This window comes from Oncorhynchus keta, chromosome 30 (genome assembly GCF_023373465.1).
Source record: "Oncorhynchus keta strain PuntledgeMale-10-30-2019 chromosome 30, Oket_V2, whole genome shotgun sequence".
Lineage (NCBI taxonomy): Eukaryota > Metazoa > Chordata > Actinopteri > Salmoniformes > Salmonidae > Oncorhynchus > Oncorhynchus keta.
In genome coordinates, this window is record NC_068450.1 from 42,732,560 (window position 1) to 42,748,095 (window position 15,536).

Genomic DNA, 15,536 nt, shown 5'->3' on the forward strand with positions numbered 1-15,536 from the left:
ACTAGTTGATTCATCACCATGGTCATTTTCTCTTGTGTATTTGGCTGCTCTAACAAGGCAGGAAAGATAACAGTAACAAATATGTTTACAGATTACCCACAATCATGAAACACCATTGTTGATACCGATGAGATAAGACTGGCCACTCCAATACCTTGACATTGTTGTATTTAAGCCATTTTGCCACAACTTTGGAAGTATGCTTGGGGTCATTGTCCATGTGGAAGACCCATTTGCAACCAAGCTTTAACTTCCTGACTGATGTCTTGAGATGTTGCTTCAATATATACACATAATCCCCCCCTCATGATGCCATCTATTTTGTGAAGTGCACCAGTCCCTCCTGCAGCAAAGCATCCCCACAACATGATGCTGCCACCCCCGTGCTTCACGGTTGGGATGATGTTCTTCGGCTTGCAAGCCTCCCCCTTTTTCCTCCAAACATAACGATGGTCATTATGGCCAAACAGTTCTATTTTTGTTTCATCAGACCAGAGATTTCTCCAAAAGGTGCCAACTTTGTCCCCGTGTGCCTTTCAGTTTATGTCGATATAGGAGTCGTTTTTACTGTCGATGTTGGTACTTTTGTACCTGTTTCCTCCAGCATCTTTAAAACTATAGTTTGTTAACAAGAAATTTGTGAAGTGGTTGAAAAATGAGTTTTAATGACTCCAACCTAAGTGTATGTAAACTTCCGACTTCAACTGTACAGCAGTTTGTAGTCTTATCATGTGTCGCGTAAGTTTCAAGTTTTGGGAAGCAATTTTTTCACCATAAAAATGCACCTTGCCTGTCCTGACCCCAAGCCTGCCTGATGTTCTGTACCTTTTTGACTCTGTCCTGGATTACGGACCTCTGCCTGCCTTTGACCTGTCTTTTGCCTGCCCCCTGTTTGGGTCAATAAACATATGCAACTCTAGCTGTCTGCACCTGGGTCTTATCCTGAGTTCTGATGGTACGAACTGGCCATGACTGACCCAGCAGACTCTCCCTGCAAGGATCCACCATTTGAAGACACTAGGAGTTACTGCAATGTCTTATTGAGGGACTCCACACCCTGGATGAACGCCATGACCAGGCTTACGATACATTGCTGAATAGATTTTTTGTAATCCCCACTGGGCAGCGGGTCACACCCGTAATCTCCTAGCCTACCCCAGTGTCCCAAGAACCCTGCATAGCACCTCCGGAGCACTTTGCTGGAGATTCCAGAACCTGCCGGGCTTTTCTCTTCCAGTGCAGCCTAATTTTCAAGCTACATCCTTCTTCATTCCCCTCGGACCACCCGATGATAGCTGAGAGTGCCTGGAGCCCAGAAGCATTGTTCGACATGTCCCTTCACGGATTATCGGTGGTGATCAGAAATGAGCTTGCAGGCGAGGTGGGAATCAAGGGCAAGCAAGCGAAGGAAACCGGGCACAGATTCCCTCCTATGTTCTCAAAGCCAGCCATCGATCCGGATGGTCAAGGCTATGAGGGAGTCAAGTTCCAGGGGCAGCTCCCGGGCAGCACGGAATCTATGCCTGGTTTCCCTCGCTTGCCCGTGATTCACACCTCGCCTCCGAAGAATCCCGGAAACCCCTGAAGTCTACATGTGCTAGTGAACTCGACGTAACCCGAGTTCTCTCGAGAATCACAGAGGGCTGCCTACTCGCCTCCTTCAGAGTCCTATGCACCTGGGCAGGGCTAGATTGACTCCGGCTGAGTGCTTACGCCGATTTCACACACAAGACATTTCATATCTACCTGCCTATTAACAACCGAGGCTCATCAAGAAGGGGTGAGTACGCTGGTGGGCCATACGGAGAACTTTTCCTCTCCTCTCCCCTTACCCGCACCCCTTTCCATGCCATCCTGCTCTGGGGGAACCAGTCGAAATCTCTCCGGGTACTCATCGACTCTGGGGCTGATGAGAGTTCTTTGGACACTACCCTGCCATCAGAGCTGGGCATCCTTACTCAGCCCCTCTCCATTCCCATGGACGTTAGAGTGCTGGACGGGCGCTCTATAGGCCTGGTCACCCACAATACCACCCCCATCAGCATAAGTGTGTCAGGGAACCACAGCGAGACGATCCAATTCCTGATTATTAAGTCTCCTCACGTTCCAGTGGTATTGGGATTCTCTTGGCTCCAGCAACACAATCCCCTTATTGACTGGTCTGCTGGTGCCATCATGGGCTGGAATCCATTCTGCCACGCTCATTGCCAGAAGTCAGTGCAGCCTGCCCTGGGACCTCTTCCTGAGGGCTCAGAAGTTGTCCCGGATCTCTCTGCAATTCCTGCGGAGTACCAGGACCTCTGGGAGGTGTTCAGTAAGGCCCGGGCCACTTCGCTTCTGCCACACTGACCCTATGACTGTGGGATTAAATCAAATCAAATCAAATCACATTTTATTTGTCACATACACATGGTTAGCAGATGTTAATGCGAGTGTAGCGAAATGCTTGTGCTTCTAGTTCCGACAATGCAGTGATAACCAACAAGTAATCTAACTAACAATTCCAAAACTACTGTCTTATACACAGTGTAAGGGGATAAAGAATATGTACATAAGGATATATGAATGAGTGATGGTACAGAGCAGCATACAGTAGATGGTATCGAGTACAGTATATACATATGAGATGAGTATGTAGACAAAGTAAACAAAGTGGCATAGTTAAAGTGGCTAGTGATACATGTATTACATAAGGATGCAGTCGATGATGTAGAGTACAGTATATACGTATGGATATGAGATGAATAATGTAGCGTAAGTAACATTATATAAGGTAGCATTGTTTAAAGTGGCTAGTGATATATTTACATAATTTCCCATCAATTCCCATTATTAAAGTGGCTGGAGTTGGGTCAGTGTCAATGACAGTGTGTTGGCAGCAGCCACTCAATGTTAGTGGTGGCTGTTTAACAGTCTGATGGCCTTGAGATAGAAGCTGTTTTTCAGTCTCTCGGTCCCAGCTTTGATGCACCTGTACTGACCTCGCCTTCTGGATGATAGCGGGGTGAACAGGCAGTGGTTCGGGTGGTTGATGTCCTTGATGATCTTTATGGCCTTCCTGTAACATCGGGTGGTGTAGGTGTCCTGGAGGGCAGGTAGTTTGCCCCCGGTGATGCGTTGTGCAGACCTCACTACCCTCTGGAGAGCCTTACGGTTGAGGGCGGAGCAGTTGCCGTACCAGGCGGTGATACAGCCCGCCAGTATGCTCTCGATTGTGCATCTGTAGAAGTTTGTGAGTGCTTTTGGTGACAAGCCGAATTTCTTCAGCCTCCTGAGGTTGAAGAGGCGCTGCTGCGCCTTCTTCACGACGCTGTCAGTGTGAGTGGACCAATTCAGTTTGTCTGTGATGTGTATGCCGAGGAACTTAAAACTTGCTACCCTCTCCACTACTGTTCCATCGATGTGGATAGGGGGGTGTTCCCTCTGCTGTTTCCTGAAGTCCACTTCATGATGACGGAAGTGAGTGCTACGGGGCGGTAGTCGTTTAGCTCAGTTACCTTAGCGTTCTTGGGAACAGGAACAATGGTGGCCCTCTTGAAGCATGTGGGAACAGCAGACTGGTATAGGGATTGATTGAATATGTCCGTAAACACACCGGCCAGCTGGTCTACGCATGCTCTGAGGGCGCGGCTGGGGATGCCGTCTGGGCCTGCAGCCTTGCGAGGGTTAACACGTTTAAATGTCTTACTCACCTCGGCTGCAGTGAAGGAGAGACCGCATGTTTTCGTTGCAGGCCGTGTCAGTGGCACTGTATTGTCCTCAAAGCGGGCAAAAAAGTTATTTAGTCTGCCTGGGAGCAAGACATCCTGGTCCGTGACTGGGCTGGGTTTGTTCTTGTAGTCCGTGATTGACTGTAGACCCTGCCACATGCCTCTTGTGTCTGAGCCGTTGAATTGAGATTCCACTTTGTCTCTGTACTGACGCTTAGCTTGTTTAATAGCCTTGCGGAGGGAATAGCTGCACTGTTTGTATTCGGTCATGTTGCCAGACACCTTGCCCTGATTAAAAGCAGTGGTTCGCGCTTTCAGTTTCACGCGAATGCTGCCATCAATCCACGGTTTCTGGTTAGGGAATGTTTTTATCGTTGCTATGGGAACGACATCTTCGACGCACGTTCTAATGAACTCGCACACCGAATCAGCGTATTCGTCAATATTTTTATCTGACGCAATACGAAACATGTCCCAGTCCACGTGATGGAAGCAGTCTTGGAGTGTGAGGTCAGCTTGGTCTGACCAGTGTTGGACAGACCTCAGCGTGGGAGCCTCTTGTTTGAGTTTCTGCCTGTAGGCAGGGATCAACAAAATGGAGTCGTGGTCAGTATTTCCGAAAGGGGGGCGGGGCAGGGCCTTATATGCGTCGCGGAAGTTAGAGTAACAATGATCCAAGGTTTTACCACCCCTGGTTGCGCAATCGATATGCTGATAAAATTTAGGGAGTCTTGTTTTCAGATTAGCTTTGTTAAAATCCCCAGCTACAATGAATGCAGCCTCCGGATAAATGGTTTCCAGTTTGCAAAGAGTTAAATAAAGTTTGTTCAGAGCCATCGATGTGTCTGCTTGGGGGGGTTTTATACGGCTGTGATTATAATCGAAGAGAATTCTCTTGGAAGATAATGCGGTCTACATTTGATTGTGAGGAATTCTAAATCAGGTGAACAGAAGGATTTGAGTTCCTGTATGTTTCCTTCATCACACCATGTCTCGTTAGTCATGAGGCATACGCCCCCGCCACTCTTCTTACCAGAAAGATGTTTGTTTTTGTCGGGGCGATGCGTGGAGAAACCCGTTGGCTGCACCGCATCGGATAGCGTCTTCCCAGTAAGCCATGTTTCCGTGAAGCAGAGAACGTTGCAGTCTCTGATGTCCCTCTGGAATGCTACCCTTGCTCGGATTTCGTCAACCTTGTTGTCAAGAGACTGGACATTGGCAAGAAGAATGCTGGGGAGTGGTGCGCGATGTGCCCTTGTTCGGAGTCTGACCAGAAGACCGCTACGTTTCTCTCTTTTTCGGAGTCGTTTTCTTGGGTCGCTGCATGCGATCCATTCCGTTGTCCTGTTTGTAAGGCAGAACACAGGATCTGCGTCGCAGAAAACATATTCTTGGTCGTACTGATGGTGAGTTGACGCTGATCTTATATTCAGTAGTTCTTCTCGACTGTATGTAATGAAACCTAAGATGACCTGGGGTACTAATGTAAGAAATAACACGTAAAAAAAACAAAAAACTGCATAGTTTCCTAGGAACACGAAGCGAGGCGGCCATCTCTGTCGGCGCCGGAAGTAAAACTTTCGACTTTCTCCCAGGCACCACTCTGCCCCGGAGATGACTGTACTCTCTGTCAGGTCCGGAGACCAAGGCTATTGGGGGGCTAATAACCGGCTGTTTGTTCCTGATGCTGTTCGCTCCTAGGTTCTGGGGTGTGCCCACTCCTCCAAGCTTGCCTGCCACTCGGAATCCCGTCGGACCCTGGCCTTTGTGCGCCAACACTTTTGTTGGCCTACCATGGTTCTGAACGTCTCCGCATTCGTCGCCACATGCACGATCTGTGTGCAGAACAAGACTCCCCGGCAAGCTCAGGCTGGTCTCCTTCAATCTCTAACTGTTCCTCACTGTCCCTGGTCTCACATATCCCTGGACTTTCTCATGTGTCTCCCCCCGTCTGATGACTACACCGCCATCCTGACAGGTTTTCCAAAGCCGCACACATCATTCCTTTCCCCAAGCTACCCTTTGCCAACGAGACGGCCCAGCTCATGGTGCAGCACGTCTTCCGGATTCGTGGACTCCTAGTGAACATGGTCTCCGATAAGGGTCCTTAGTTCTTGTCTTGGTTCTGGAAGGTGTTCTGCATTAGATCGTCTGTCAGTCTGTCCTCCGGGTTCCACCCCCAGTCCAACGGACAGTCAGAGCGAGCAAACCAAGACCTGGAGACGACTCTTTGCTGCCTGGTCTCCGCCAACCCCACCACCTGGAGCCATCTAGTGTGGGTCGAATATGCCCGCAACACCCTTCCTTACTCTGCCACGGGTCTCTCGCCCTTTAAGTGTTCCCTGGGTTATCAGCCCCCGCTATTCCCGGAGCAAGAGGAAGAGGTTGGCATACCCTTGGACCAGATGTTTGTCCGCCACTATCGTCGTACCTGGAAGAGAGCCCGGTCGGCTCTTCTCAAGACCACCTCCAGGTATCAACGACAAGTGGACCGCCACCAGACCCCGGCTCCCCGGTATCATCTCGGGCAGAGGGTATGGCTGTCCACCCAAGATCTGCCCCTCTGGGTGGAGTCCCGCAAACTTTCCCCCCGGTTTATCAGCCCTATCCCAATCTCCAAGATCATTAGCCCCTCTGCTGTTCATCTTCTGTATACTTTTCATGTGTCTAGGATCAAACCCATGTCTCTGTTAGAGGAAATTATAGTTGAAATGATTAATTATGTATACATTATTGATTAGAACCATTTATTCTAATACTATTATGTTATGGTATGAAAAGTATGAGTTCTTGGTTAAGCTGTTACTGAAAATGTAAGCAGAACGAATTAATTGTCTGTGCCTCTTGGGCAGTTTAAGGGGAAGAGATGATATAGCTTTTCAGACAAGATAAGAATGTTTGGGTTATGTTCCATTAGGGGAGAAAACGTATATCTTTTACACAGATTGGAATGTCTGTTTTATGAGGGGAGTAGAAGATCTCCAGGCCTGAGTATACTACGCTATTGTAAGGATGGGAGAGAGTGTGAATATGATGACGTAATTTTATGTTCTCTCTTTAAAATGTAATGTTCTTTGTATTTTGGGTCAGTACTCATCAAGAATAAATGCTGAACTTGTTTTTAAGACTGGTCTCTTGCTAATTCATGCAAATGATAAACTTACAACTTATCATGAAATAGATAAGAGTGTGAATTTGGTTTTGGCTGCAAAACACTCAGGAATTTAGAATTCCTCTATCAGTCTCACAGCCCTTTGTCTCCTGTTTCCCACCTAGAGGACATTATTGTCCAAAAAACACCGTAGTTATCATGTATTCATATAATAACCCAATGTTAATTTGTTGAGAAATGTTTTCATAAAAGGAGGGAAAATGTATGGACATAGGCCAAAGGCCTCAATGGGATGGACAACCTGCTGTGTTGACTTTTGGTTGTTCCAGCCCAACAATAGATGTAATCTTTATATGACACTTAAACACCTGAATTAATTAAACACAACCAAACCAGTGCCCTGGTGGTATAGGTTACCTGAAGAAGGGATATTCTAACATCAGGAGTACTTTTAATTTGTTTATGTACTACTATAGGTTCACCAGCTAATCTCTATCAAGACACCCATGTCGACTGGATTCCCCCTGTGAAGATGAGCAATGCTGCAGCAGCATCAGTTTGTACTTCTACCTTGTTCTTTTCCAGATATGAAACGAGACTTCCCACAGCTTGGACTATCTGAATGATTCTGTTGTGCCATTTGAGTGGAGAGCACCTTCACCTTGTCATCATGACAAAATGTTTGATATTGTGAACATGCTGTACTTTAATGATAGGCTATATTATTGTATGGGTGAAATGAAAAGTATCTCTGAATTGCCTAGCCCCTTGAATAAAAAATCTCTTATAGCCTAACTTTCTTTCTTTGACAATTTAAACACATTTAGCATAGACAATATAATTGTTGTGGTAGTCTTTGGCAAACCATGTTCATTATTACAGTAGCACCTCCAAGTGCCACTCAGAACTTCTGTATGTTTTAAACTAAGGATCCCATCACCTGCTTCCATACATTTTACCTACATTACAAGCGTTGGAATTGCTCTAAACAATGTCATCACAAGGCATGTACAAAATCCAGTATGATGATTAGCCACATATACTGTACATTGTCTATTGCAGTGGAGGCTGCTGAGGGGAAGACGGCTCGTAATAATGTCTGGAATGGAGCGAATGGAATGGCATCAAACCATGTGTTTGATGTATTTGACACGATTCCCCTGATTGAGCTCCAGCCTGTCCTCCCCTGTCCTTCCCAATTAAAGTGCCACCAACCTCTTGTGGTCTACTGGTGTCGTTTTTAAATGAAGAACATATAGCTGAACAATATGTAAACAACGTGTGAGTTAAGCTATTCTCTGATTCAGTTGCACAATGTCAAGGGGTGCATTGCAAATGCCATCAGACTGTAGGCCAGTGGTTCCCAACTCCGATCCTCGAGTACCCCCAACTGTACGGTTTATTGTAGCTCCGGACAAACACACCTGATTCAACTTGTCCACTAATCATCTGTAAAGGTTAGACATTTTAGTAACAAATAGGCTATTATTAATAAAGCAACATTTCAGGTGAACAAAAAAAAGGTCTATCATAGGTGGCTAACCTTGCTCCACTGATCCCTGATCTATGGGGGGAGCAGCCTTCTGTTACATCCCAGCAATAGCACTCTTGATAATTAACTCATTAGGTTTGACACATTGAATCATGTGTGTTAGTGCTGGGCTGGAACAGAAGCCTGCACACCCAGGAGCCTGCTGCACCCACCCAGGCTTGGCCTGCTGCGGTTCTAGTAGGTTTATACATTGTGTGCGACTTTAAAACTGTATTTTTGTTCACAAAATGTGCTAACATACAGTGCATTTGGAAAGTATTCTGGGAGGTGACCAAGAACCCTATGGACACTCTGAAAGAGCTCCAGAGTTCCTCTGTGGAGATGGGAGAACCTTCCAGAAGGACAACCATCTCTGCAGCACTCCACCAATTAGGCCTTTATGGTAGAGTTGCCAGATGGAAGCTACTCCTCAGTAAACTGCACATGACAGCCCGCTTGGAGTTTGCCAAAAATATCTTTGTCTGAAACCTTTGAGAGGGAAAGCAGGAACCTCGACGTGGAACATGCACCTATTGCCATGGCATCCGCATACAAGTTTCATAAATTCAGTTCTTAAAAGACTGAAACATCCACCCCATTGTTCAAAGACACTTGGAGCACGTCAAATGACAGAACTCCTGCCATGCCAAGCATATGATCTCGATCTGACACAGTTCATGGTGCAGATGAGAATGGTTTTGGCCATTTCCCCCGTATGGACGAATCATTTGCTTCCATTCTTCTCTCCGTCAAAGTTCAGACCAAGAGTTGCCTAACAAATGATGCAGATTGCTTCCTGCGCAGGACACATTCCAGCACTGCTTCAGCCACTAGGCTTAGCAATTCAGCAGCGATTCTGACCTTCTATCACAAAGAGCTGAAGGAACACCTCTACGCAAATGATGATGCTGAGACCATGAAATAACTGTCTACAGTTTCAGACCCATTCATCCAATGGCTTCAGGGCAATGCTTAGATGGTTTCCACTCCTCGATTCCACTCCATATTACCTGGTCAGACATTGGGCCCAGCAGCGGCCCATGTCCTCCAAGTGTCGAATGAGGACAGAGAAGCACAGATTGGGCTTCACAGCCTCATTGCATCAGCCAGCAAACCATTACTCTTGTCCCAGGGCCCCAACTGGGATGCCAAGAAACCAGGCTCAGATTCGCGCTGCACCTGCTCAGGAGTGGAGGAACAAACACTCTCAGCCCTACCGGAACAGGTGGAGTGCAGCATTGCCCAAGATTCAGGCCGCATCCCCTCTACACCCCAGCACACAGAGACTCGACCCTAATGGGACCGACTCTCTAACTCAACACCATTTCCTTGAGCACCACTTTTCCAGCTGGAAAATGTCAACGGCCAACAAATTGGTGTTACGCACTCTAACACAAGCCTACGCACAACAATTTTTACAAAGGCCTTCCACTCTTTGTGCTGTTGAACCCAATTGAAGCCTCATGTTGTAAGTTCAAGCTTTCAGCTTGCTTGTGAATACGGTAGTATAACACCGTTTAAATTCTGTGCTACCCTGTTGGGTAATTATATTATGTTGCATCCTGTGGTGGATACAAGGAGGTTGGAAGAAATGAAGACCCGCACTGTCAAAAAAGGAATAAATTCAAAACTGAGGCTTGAATGCAAAATAAGGATGTTTCTTTAAAAAATCATATTGCAAGAAAGTGTACCATTGATGAGACCTCAACCAGAAGGAATAAAAGTAAGAAAACCCATTCATGTGTCTGTACCACTACATATTCTCCTTTGAAACAATGGAATATGCTCATGGCTGATCCTTCTTGGCAAAATATTTTCTCTGACCCTCCTCTCTTTTCACACTACAGGGCCAGGAATGTCAGGGACTTCATTATTCCGGCAGACACGAATGTCCCTCCGTGAAAAAATGATGGAAGACTGGATGTTGTGACGGGCTTCTACCCCTGCTGCCGTAGTTGTGTGGCATGTAGGGATTCCTGTAAAAAAGTGAGTGTATTCAACAGCTCTGCTGTAATGGCCGTTGGTGGAAGAAGGTGAGGACCAAGGTGCAGCATGGTACGTGATCATCTTTCAATTTTGAACTGAACACTGAATAATAAAACAACAAAGAGAATGAACAAAACTGAAACAGTTCTGTCTGGTGCAGACACAAAAACAGAAAACAACTACCCACAAACACAGGTGGGAACAGGCTACCTAAGTATGGTTCTCAGAGACAACGATAGACAGCTGCCTCTGATTTGGAACCATACCAGGCCAAACACAGAAATACAAAACATAGAACAAAAACATAGAATTCCCACCCCAACTCATGCCCTGACCAAACCAAAAATAGAGACATAAAAAAGGAACTAAGGTCAGGATGTGACATCTGCCACTGGCATACAATACACTCTCAAACAGTTCCTCACATGCAGCTCTTCTAACGTCATATACCTTATCTCTTATCCTTGCAATAATCAATACATGGGCAAAATGAGTCGACAGCTAAGAACATGTATTATAGAACACGAGAGCGGTTAGGAGAAATTACCCTAAATCCCCTATTGCACGTCATTTCTCAGATGCCGGTCACCCCCATCTCCTCCATGTCCTTCTGTGTTATACAGCAGTTACAAAGTTCACGGAGGTGTGGTAATCTTGAACTTAGTTTTCTCCAGGCAGAATGTAGGTGGATGTTCTGTTTAAAAACTCTCCATCCATCAGGGATGAATGAAGAATTGGTATTGAAGTGCTCACTACTCTTACAATCCTGCGTTATTTATCCTGAGGAAATGTTCACATGGTAAATGTAAAAGCAATAATTGATGATATTTCTCTGTCCGCTTCTGTATATATTGTATGTACTGATTCATTAATTTTCTGACGTTTTCATGCTTGATCATCTGACGTATGCAATTAACTAGAAGCCAGGGGTGTGTGTCAAAGACTTACACTGATGATGAAACGTTTGCGTTTTGTTTTCACCTTTCATTTATGCACAGGAAGGCCATAAAGATCATCAAGGACAACAACCACCCGAGCCACTGCCTGTTTACCCGCTATCATCCAGAAGGCGAGGTCAGTACAGGTGCATCAAAGCAGGGACCGAGAGACTAAAAAACAGCTTCTATCTCAAGGCCATCACACTGTTAAAATGCCACCACTAACATTGAGTGGCTGCTGTCAACATACTGACTCAACTCCAGCCACTTTAATAATAGAAAAATGTATGTAAAAAATGTATCACTAGCCACTTTAAACAATGCCACTTAATATAATGTTTACATACCCTACATTACTCATCTCATATGTATATACTGTACTCTATACCATCTACTGCATCTTGCCATCTTTATGTAATACATGTATCACTAGCCACTTTAAACAATGCCACTTTTATATGTTTACATACCCTACATTACTCATCTCACATGTATATACTGTACTTGAAACCATCTACTGCATCTTGCCTATGCCGTTCTGTACCATCACTCATTCATATATTTTTATGTACATATTCTTCATTCCTTTACACTTGTGTGTATAAGGTAGTTGTTGTGAAATTGTTAGGTTAGATTACTGGCTGGTTATTACTAGAGGTCGACCGATTAATCGGAAAGGCCGATTAATTAGGTGCGATTTCAAGTTTGGGCATTTTTGGGCGCCGATTTCCCGATTACATGTTTTTATTTTAATATATATATATATTTTGTACCTTTATTTAACTAGGCAAGTCAGTTAAGAACACATTCTTATTTTCAATGACGGCCTAGGTGGGTTAACTGCCTCGTTCGGGGGCAGAACGACAGATTATCACCTTGTCAGCTCGGGGGATCTATCTTGCAACCTTACAGTTAACTAGTCCAACGCAATAACGACCTGCCTCTCTCTCGTTGCACTCCACAAGGCCTGTTACACGAATGCAGTAAGCCAAGTTAAGTTGCTAGCTAGCATTAAACTCATCTTATAAAAAACAATCAATCATAATCACTAGTTAACTACACATGGTTGATGATATTACTAGATATTATCTAGCGTGTCCTGCGTTGCATATAATCTGACTGAGCATACAAGTATCTAAGTATCTGACTGAGCGGTGGTAGGCAGAAGTCATTGAAATAGCACTTTTATGCGTTTTGCCAGCAGCACTTTGTTGTGTGTCAAGCATTGCGCTGTTTATGACTTCAAGCCTATCAACTCCCGAGATGAGGCTCTGTAACCGAAGTGAAATGGCTAGCTAGTTAGCGCGCGCTAATAACGTTTCAAACGTCACTCGCTCTGAGCCTTCTAGTAGTTGTACACCTTGCTCTGCATGGGTCACGCTGCTTCGATGGTGGCTGTTGTCGTTGTGTTCCTGGTTCGAGCCCAGGGAGGAGCGAGGAGAGGGACGGAAGCTATACTGTTACACTGGCAATACTAAAGTGCCTATAAGAACATCCAATAGTCAAAGGTTAATGAAATACAAATGGTATAGAGGGAAATAGTCCTATAATTCCTATAATAATTACAACCTAAAACTTCTTACCTGGGAATAATGAAGACTCATGTTAAAAGGAACCACCAGCTTTCATATGTTCTCATGTTCTGAGCAAGGAACTGAAACGTTAGCTTTCTTACATAGCACATATTGCACTTTTACTTTCTTCTCCAACACTTTGTTTTTGCATTATTTAAACCAAATTAAACATGTTTCATTATTTACTTGAGGCTAAATTGATTTTATTGATGTATTATATTAAGTTAAAATACGTGTTCATTCAGTATTGTTGTAATTGTCATTATTGGGGTCAACCAATAATCGGTATCGGTGTTGAAAAATCATAATCGGTCGACCTCTAGTTATTACTGCATTGTTGCAACTAGAAGCACAAGCATTTTGCTACACTCGCATTAACATCTGCTAACCATGTGTATATGTGACAAATAAAATTTGATTTGATCATTTTTGGATTCAAGGCAGTCCCAGGGGCTCATCTGGATTAAGTTAAATAGTGAGTTATCCCACTCTGTTGTCCGAACCACCTCTTTGGTACAGCCTCTCCCATAGGTTGTTTGGCAAACCATTACGAAACAAAAGAGAAATTTGGGTTATGGATGTAACTTTGGTTCTCTGAGGAGAGTAATGGTCGCCAAGCTTTCATATTGTTCCTCCACCTCCATGGGCTTTGAGTTTAGTAATAGACAGTAAACATCTTTGATATTAAGCATGTCCATTCACATTGTGTAAAGGGGAATGAGTTCTCATAGGTCGTTTGGCGGTCCGTTACTCTACGCAGAGAACTAGGGTTACATCTGTAACCCAACGTTTTGTATCTCCTTATGTCCGCTGTTAGATCATTCCCGGGGTACCAATCCAAAGACTACTAATAGCTCGATATGTAGGTTACATATGGACATTGCACAAAAGTTTCCCATCTTGAATGCAGTTACATTTATCAACTCAAAATCGATGAGTGCGTTGATGTTAAAAAGACAAAACAAATATATTGTGCTTATAAAAAGGTAGTATGCCTACACTTACCTAGCATAATAATAAAAAATCCCCATCAAAATCCATCTGCAAGAGATATCATAATTCTTGCATTGGATGCGTCTCGATAATGTAATGACCAAAAAAAGTGTTAAACAAATCTAAATATATTGTACATTTGAGATTCTTCAAAGTATCCACCCTTTGCCCTGATGACAGCTTTGCAGTCTTGGCACTCTCTCAAACAGTTTCATGAGCTAGTCACCTGGAATGCATTTCAATGAACAGGTGTCCCTTCTTAAAAACTCATTTGTGGAATTTCTTTCCTTCTTAATGCGTTTGAGCTAATCAGTTGTGTTGTGACAAGGTAGGGTTATATATAGCCCTATTTGGTAAAAGACCAAGTCCATATTATGGCAAGAACAGCTCAAATAAGCAAAGAGAAATGACAGTCCATCATTACTTCAAGACATGAAGGTCAGTCAATCAAGAAAATGTAAAAAATGTGCAGTCTTAAAAACCATCAAGCGCTATGATGAAACTGGCTCTCATGAGGACCGCCACAGGAAGGGAAGACCTAGAGTCTTCTGAAGAGGACAAGTTCATAAAAGTTACCAGCCTCAGAAATCGGCAATTAACTGCACCGCAGATTGCAGCCCAAATTCTTCACAGAGTTCAAGTAACAGACAAATCTCAACATCAACTGTTGGAGACTGCGTGAATCAGGAGACTGTGTGAATCAGGCCTTCATGGTCAAATTGCTGCAAAGAAACCACTTCTAAAAGACACCAATAAGAAGTGACTTGCTTGAGCCAAGAAACACGAACAATGGACATTAGACCGATGGAAATCTGTAATTTGGTCTGACGAGTCAAAATTTGAGATTTTTGGTTCCAACCGCTGTGTCTTTGTGAGACGCCAAGTAGGTGAACGGATGAAGAAGGAGAAGGATGGAGAAGGTGTGATGGTTCTTTGATGGTGACACTGTCAGTGATTTATTTAGAATTCCAAGGCACACTTAACCAACATGGCTATCACAGCATTCTGCAGTGATCTGATTTGCACTTAGTGGGACTGTCAATTGTTTTTCAACAGGACAATGACCCAAAACACATTTCCAGGCTGTGTAAGGACTATTTGAACAAGAAGGGGAGTGATGGAGTGCTGCACCAGATGACCTGGCCTCCACTTTCACGTGACCTCAAGCCAAATTAGATGGTTTGGGATGGGTTGGACCGCAGAGTGAAGTAAAAGCAGACAACAAGTGCTCAGCATATGTGGGAACTCCTGGAAAAGCATTCCAGGTAACTACCTCATGAAGCTGGTTGAGAGAATCCCAAAAGTGTGCAAAGCCGGCAAAGGGTGGCTACTTAGAAGAATCTAAAATCTCAAATATATTTAGATTTGTTTAACACTTTTTGGGGGGTACTACATCATTCCATATGTATTATTTCATAGTTTTGATGTCTTCACTATTATTCTACATTGTAGAAAATAGGAAAAATAAAAACCCTTGAATGAGTTGGTGTCCAAACTTTTGACTGGTACTGTATATACACATCATTGGTTCAGACAGACATAACATGTTATGATTATCAGTGAATAGGAGTAATTCCTTGGGAGTAATAGATAAATTACAATTGCCTATTGAATACACTGAACTGTAAACCCAATTAGTTTTTTTCATCAGGTTTTCAACATAATGAGTACTAGACAACTAGACAAAGAAAA